This window comes from Lepidothrix coronata, unplaced genomic scaffold (genome assembly GCF_001604755.1).
Source record: "Lepidothrix coronata isolate B3197 unplaced genomic scaffold, Lepidothrix_coronata-1.0 Scaffold239, whole genome shotgun sequence".
Lineage (NCBI taxonomy): Eukaryota > Metazoa > Chordata > Aves > Passeriformes > Pipridae > Lepidothrix > Lepidothrix coronata.
Window position 1 is genome coordinate 213,680 of NW_016690419.1, and position 7,264 is coordinate 220,943.

Here is a 7,264-nt window from a genome sequence, read left to right on the forward strand (position 1 = left end):
GGGGAAAGGAAAGAAGGGGAAAGGAAAGAAGGGGAAAGGAAAGAAGGGGAAAGGAAAGAAGGGGAAAGGAAAGAAAAGAGGAAAGGAAAGGGGAAAGGAAAGGAAAGGAAAGGAAAGGGGAAAGGAAAGGAAAGGAAAGGGGAAAGGAAAGGGGAAAGGAAAAAGGAAAGGACTAAGGAAAGGGGAGGGGATGGAAGGGGAGGCAAAGCACCCCAGTCCACTCTCCCCTTGCACTCCAAGCCACCATCTCCTCTTGCTCCATCACCTGCTCCTGACGGACTGGAAAGCCGCCTTGCTCTGGCAATTTTTGCAGCATGTTCTGATCCATTTTGCTCCATTCTACAATGAAAACCGCTCTCGGAACGGCCACACAACTGAAGTTTTTACAGCTTACTACTCACCAGAATTTTCCTGTAGCTGTGTTTTTATCTTCTCTCCCACTGATTTGTTTTAATCATTAAATAGAAGTGATATTTTCTTTGGAGCAGGGGATATTTTTCTCCTCTCTGCGAGATAAGGCTGTGAAGGGAGTTAATATCTTATATTAAAGAAACTGATAAAGTTAGAACAAAAAAAAAAAAGTTGACCTTTCAGGCATACAAGCTGGCAGCAGCAACAGTTTTATTGCATGTGCTTTCATGGAGAAGGCCTAAAACTAAAGAAGAGCCTCTGGAAAATACTATAAAAATGGGCAGGAATATAAACTGTGTGTAATTCAAATAACATTTCTCATATCTAGGCTGCCACTCAAGAGTCTCTTTAGACTGGATCTTTTTATGGCAAAGAAACCTACTCAGCACTGATTATCACCTCAGAATAGCCAGAAATTCAGTGCAAAACATAATCTTAGTATAAAAATAACATTTCCCCCCCTACTATCTCAGCAGAAATTCTCAGAGATTTTAAAATTTCATTTAGATATATGTGTGTGTTCATGTATGTTATGGTTTAGAAGTGTCCCTTTTCTTTGTGATGCTCTGGTGTGTCATGGTAAACTAAGCAATCTTACCAAACAGTGGTTTAAAAGAGCTCCAAGTGTAAGTTAAATTGGGATTTTTCTGATCATTCTGTAGGAGTTTAGCATATTAGGATATGGTACCTAAAAGGCCAAGTTCTCTCCTCGAAGAAAAGCCAAAGCATTCTCAAAATAAGTAAGAAAAAAAAAAAGGAACTTAAAAATCCCAATGAACTGTAACATTATGTACTCCAACAGCACTAAAGCAATAATCCACCTTCCTGCAGTGATTGCTGCAGCGATGACAGAGGCTGGAACTGAGAAGAAGGCAGAGGGGAAGAACAGGTGGAAATAGGAGAGATTCCAGTTGGTCCTTTTTGCAGCACAGTCCTCAAAATGCCATTGCTACTTTCCCTGATGCCTTCGTGCTTGCAAATGTCAACTCCAAAACCAGACCAATCAGCCAACAAAGGCCTGGCTGGAATCTTCCTCTTTCAGATCTCCTCTTGTTTCAAAGCCCGGTGCATTTTGGCCTGTTTGATGCTTCATCCAAAGATCAGACAAGATCTTTGCTTGTCTGAGCAGGCAAGAGCAAGGAAAAGAAGAATGGCTGAGCCATAACAGCTACTGAAAAAGGGAGAAAGTGGGATAAAGCTGTGTATGATTTGAAGATTTTAAAGCTGCCCTGGCGTAATAAAACTTAGAGATCATCTCTTGTTTATTACAAGCTATGCAATGTCAAGTACTAGCACTAAAACTTTCAAAATGAGCTCCACGTGCTTACCATTTATAATCACTCACCTGAAGAGCAATCCAGCTTTTCACTGAGCTGAAAGAAGGAGCTTTGGTCCCTCCCTCTGTAAGCACTGATGTTTTCATTGCTCTTTCTGGTGCTGTTAATAATGCATTGCTAGGAGCTGTCCCACTGCTCTGGTTATTGGTCAGACAGTGAGCACCCACTCCTGACAACTGCTGTGGATTTGGACCTACCTTTGCACGGAGAGTGTGCTGGGCAAAGGACTTGACTGCTCTCACAAGGGCTCTTTGTTGACATGGAATGAAAGACAAAAAGAAACAGTTTTATAAAGTTAAGTATACAAATGGCAAAAGGAAAATGGAAAAAAAAATATCCAGGCAATGTATTTATTTACAGAGTATTGCAGATCAACTGAGGGAGCAGGAGGAACACTCGGTTTATAAAACAGCACTTCACATTCCTCTCATGCTGTGTTGCTTTCAGTCTCAGCCCCCTTCTCTTCCAAGCCTCCTCTTTCCTTTGGATTTGTATTGTGTGCTACATTCAGCCTTCTTTTGCCTGAAAATAATTTAAAATTGAACATTACAGCAAGAGGGTTTTTTCCTGCCCCTTACATCCATTACAGCTGTTCCAGTCCACATTAGCATGAACCATGAAAGCCAAAAATGGTTGAATAGGCCCAGAGCAGACCCCACAGAGATTAAGGTTGTGTCCTTAGATTCTGTTCAGGGGAGAAGACCTGTGCTAGGCTCTCAACTATTTTTTATTAGGAGCTTTTTTGTTTTCACCAGTTAATACCAGGCAGAGCTTTCATCACTGGGCTTTGCTTTCTTTCAGTTTATGTAGGACATTGGCTTGACTGGATGACATCGTGGGGCTGGAGGACAAATTACTGATTGCTTCTTTGCACCCTTTGCCTTGAGCTACAAGTAATGAAAGCAATTAAAAATTATGAACCCAGAGAATTTCTAGAATAAATTCAATACTTGTACAACTACTACACACAGCTTCCCAAGAGACAAGGGGTTTATGATATAGCACCATCAAATATGCTTGGCTTTATGAATTTGCAATACAAGGAGCCCTTAAGATGGGAGCAAACCTCAGGACTTACTCATCCTCTTTGCTCTGTTTTAAAGTCTTCACGGAGCTGATATTTTTGTTTATTACAAGTTATGCAATGTCAAGTAGCAGCACTAAAACTTTCAAAAATGAGCTCCACGTGCTTACCATTTATAATCACTCACCTGAAGAGCACTCCAGCTTTCCACTGAGCTGAAAGAAGGAGCTTTGGTCCCTCCCTCTGTAAGCACTGATGTTTTCACTGCTCTTTCTGGTGCTGTTTTTTCAGGCACAAGCCTCCTTCCAGCCTGCTAGTCCCATTACCAATACTACACCTAGGTCTGCTTCCAGGAAATCAGCTCCATAGGGAACATTCTAATGCATGCTTTCTGTGGTGATTTATTCTCCAAGATGGATCAGGTTTCAGATCAATTCCCAGGCCATGACAAATGCTTTCCAGAGTTCAGATGCTTGGTAACTTGACCTTGGAAAGGTTGTTCTCTTCCATCATTAGTAGCATCACTTGTGGGCTGCCAGAGCCACGTGTTTTATTTTTCCTGGATGCCTGAATGCACATTAGGCACTGCCTGTTTTAGAAGGAGGAGAAACAAGAAAGCCATGGCCACACTTAGTGGGTGAGGATGCTGAAGTTCACCAAAACCAAAAGAAACACCTTTATTAACCTTGGCAGCATACAGATCACACCCAGACTGATCAGTGGATTAAGTCACAATAGAAATAGGTCACACTAGAAATATTTGCTCAGGATCATGCCTGAAATCAGATTTCTCAATTCCCAATGTGTTACTTAGTACAAGCCCTCTTCCAACACTCACTTGAACTCTGATCACCCCAGTTTGGCTTCCCAATTTGTACAAGGTAAGAAATGACTGTCTCAACAAGAGGGGCACCTGCTCAGGGGTATTCAGAGTCCCAAGAAACGTGGGGTATGAAAAGCAGCCAGTGCAACAAGATCTGAATAAGCTGTAGAATTTGGGAGCACAGTTATAAAATTACTTGGATTTTCTTTTTTTTTTTGATTGTTAGGATAAAAGATTTCGTCACTCCAATCACGGTAACCAGAACAGGAATTTTTAAGCTCATTTAGATCTTGATTGCTTCTGCTAAATAGCACATGAGTGATAACAATGTAGAACTTCTGCTGTGCTATGACCAGGGACCAGCAGGAAAAAAAGAAGTAAAAAAAAGATCAGTCAACAGTGAAACGATTCAATGACACTGAAAAGATAAGTGGCACATGCTTATTTTTGTCTTAGAAAGACACTATAGATAAAAATGATAACCATTTAAACTGCAATAACACCAAGAACAGGAGTGAGTAACACCCACAGAGATAAGTGTCTGCAGCAATCTCCCCCAATTATAGGCCAGCTGCTCTGTTCAGCACATCTCCACAGAAGATTAAACCATAGCCTGGGAAGGAGAAGCAAGAAATCAGAGTTTAAATGTCCAGAGTGCATTGCTAACCAGTCACACCAGCCTGACTTTTGAAACAGCCTTTGAGGACTTGGAAAATCAGAGTCTCCTGTAGCCCAGATGGTTTGGGGGGGTTAATGTTTTGTTTCAAAGTGGTGTGTGAACCACAGATTTGGGGGGCTGACGGTTTATGTGTGGTTAGAAATATGAGTAAATCACAAAAATAGTAACAGAAGTTGAGACAGAGCAGAGGAGCTCTGATAAAACACTTCGGGCAAAGACTGAACTGAGAGCTGCCCTAGATGTTCCAATCCAGGAGGAGTGAAGGTCTCCAAGGAAATTCCCCGAAGGCTCAGGCTCGGGAATTGGAATTTCCACAAAGAACGAACAGAAAATCCTGACTGCAATACTTAAATCTGCTGCCTTAAAAAATGAAAGACACTAACTAATACCACAGAAAATGAAATGAAGGAACTGTGACCTGAGGAGTGACAGAAGGACTTTTCTCTTTTCTTCTTGAACTCTTATTGAAGAAAAAGAGACATTTAATCTAATGTAAATATATTATTTCATCGTAGAAGAGATAACTAAGTTGTTATCTATATATATATGTATGTAAATAAGCCTTTGTAAGTATTTTCCCCTTCCCCCAATGCTGAGTAGTTGTGTTTTGTCTGAAAACCCTCTCACACTGGGGCAAATTGTGGGAGGGGGGCTTAAACTTGGAAATTGGATTTCTGAGGGTTTCAAACCAGCACAGAAGTTCAAACTGAACACAGCCACAGAGCAACTTTGGAACAACAGAGAAACTTTTCTTCTTAACACCATGTACTTTGCTCACCAAGGAAAGCCCCATCCACGGGAGTTAGCACTGCTTTCTAAAACTGACACCAGGACAGTCACACTTACAGTGCCAGTTGGTTCATCTGAAGGGTTCTGTGCAGCTCCTCTCAAGCTATTGTTCCATTTATGGCATTTTACAGTTGGTGGTGGCCACTGAATAGTTCAAACCTATAAGGAAAAGGTATAGGCCATCCAGTCAGACAGAGAATTTGCATTTCCTAAATGACTAGGGATGGTGGCATCCCCCTAGACCTGGGCATTAGTGATTAAAACACTGATTAACGAACACAGGGGGCACGTACAGAATTCCCTTGGCTGAGCTGGAGTCTGTGGGGTTGTTTGAACACCTTCCTCCAGCTCCCCACCACATGTGCTTCCCCTGCAACCCAACAGGAATGTGGGGTGGAAAGGAGGGCAGGAAACCCTCCTAAAGGGAACCCACTGGCAAGACGGGGTACAAGACAATCGCAGGCATCATTCCCACTGTAAGTCAATCCCAATTTCCCAGACTCTCATGGGAACAGCAGTGAAAATTACTTCAGAAAAATAAAGTGTCACATAACACCTGTCTATTAATTTCAGCTTAAACAGTTGTGTCACATTTAGAAATATCTCCAGTTTCTGATACAGTAAGTAATATCATTCACTAGCACTTGTCTGCTATGTGCTGGTACACTTCAAAAATCTCATTTAACGTCAGTCCTTGCGTTTTAGCTAGACTTTATTTAATCACTGTATTGATAAAATACACTATATTCCTGCAGAAAATAGATCCCTTTTTATTTTTTCTTTTCTTTTTTTTTTTTTTTTTTGTGACCATACAATCTGTCTTCATTCCCACTCAGTCTCTCAGGGGAAAATTTGTATGGGATTACAGATTTCACCCTGGTTGCCATCACAGCATATTGGGCAGTTCTCTACCATCAGCTATCCTTGCTGACCAGCTTATACTGTGTTTCTGGCACAAGGCAACTACTGTGCCCTTCCAGGAATTTCTCAGGCTGGGACAGTTCAGCAGAGCATGTATTTCCCAAATGCAAGCTCTATTTTCTACTTGAGAATCCCAAAAGCCTCTGTGACAATTTAAACCAGTCCCGGGAGTTTTAACCATGGAGGTTTTTCCTTTCTGTGTGGACAGATATAAGTATTCCAGCCACAGAAAATGCACTAGGTTTGATTTCAGCTCTGTTTTCAAAGCGATGAACACATTGTATAAACTAGTCCTCAAAATGTTGGATGGGAGAGTGCCATGAACACAGCACCCCACAAACTGGAGACATTTCAAGAGTGTTCACTGCTCCTGGTTCCCCTGGAGTGAATCAGCAAGAGTAAAGCACAGTAAGGAAATAAAGTGAAAGCAAAGTGCACTTCTAACTCCATTTTGAGACAATTTTGCCTGGCTGAACCTCTCTCCCCATGCTGGATTTCCACCACAGATCAGCGCTTTGTCATTTTGTCGCCGTTTGAAACGTTGTCATTTTATATTATATGATAGTCACAAAGAAAGCACCTGATGTGTCCAAATGATGAACCACCACCACCTCCTGCCAAAAAAAAAAAATAAATAAAGTGACAACACTTATTTTCTGCTGGATAAACCTCTTCATTTCTGTATTACAGAAGACTTCTTTCATAGCTGAAAAACGGCATGTTAGAAGCCCCAAGAACATTTGCAGTCTTGAAATGCTCCCCTTTCTGTGCTCTCCCATGCCCAAACAGGTTTAAAAATCTGACAGAAGCAGAAACTGCTGCGAGTTTTAATGTCTATATTTTTTCCAGCGTTGCTTCCAAGTCATTCATGGCTATTTAGCACTTACCTCAAAGAGCTGTGCAAGGGCACCATCTGCAAAAACGGTACAGATTATACTGACTGTGCAAACAAACAGGTGTTTGTCTCATCATCCCACTGAACATTTGAGAGATGTCTGGAATAACAGCAGCCCATCATCTGTGGGAAAAAAACACACCACACTGCAAGCAGGCTTGGTCCCAGGACCATTTTAAAGTGAGGAAAGAGGAATGTGTGCTCCAAGAGCAGGCAAAGAACAACATTTTACCCCAGAGCATAAGACCTTAAAAGCATACTAGTGGGTCAGACTGAAAAAAATAAATAAAAACCCCGAAGTATTTAAATGTTCATTACCATCATGAAAACTATGCAAACTAAAGTGAAACACTTCAAAAGTTGACAGCTGCCAAGGGATTTTACA

General features: G+C 41.4%; 2 long non-coding RNA genes across 2 annotated transcripts; both read right to left on the reverse strand.

Annotated features, from left to right (window-relative positions):
- Positions 1-1,117: 1,117 nt before the first annotated feature.
- On the reverse strand, positions 1,118-5,070 carry LOC108507095. Its single transcript, XR_001877959.1, has 3 exons — positions 5,053-5,070; positions 2,960-3,361; positions 1,118-1,997 (listed from the first exon to the last, which is right to left on the reverse strand). It is a non-coding gene; the product is annotated as an uncharacterized LOC108507095 (long non-coding RNA).
- A 51-nt stretch (positions 5,071-5,121) lies between these two features.
- LOC108507096 lies at positions 5,122-6,992 on the reverse strand. The gene is made up of 3 exons (XR_001877960.1): positions 6,872-6,992; positions 6,565-6,598; positions 5,122-5,222 (listed from the first exon to the last, which is right to left on the reverse strand). It is a non-coding gene; the product is annotated as an uncharacterized LOC108507096 (long non-coding RNA).
- Positions 6,993-7,264: the final 272 nt, after the last annotated feature.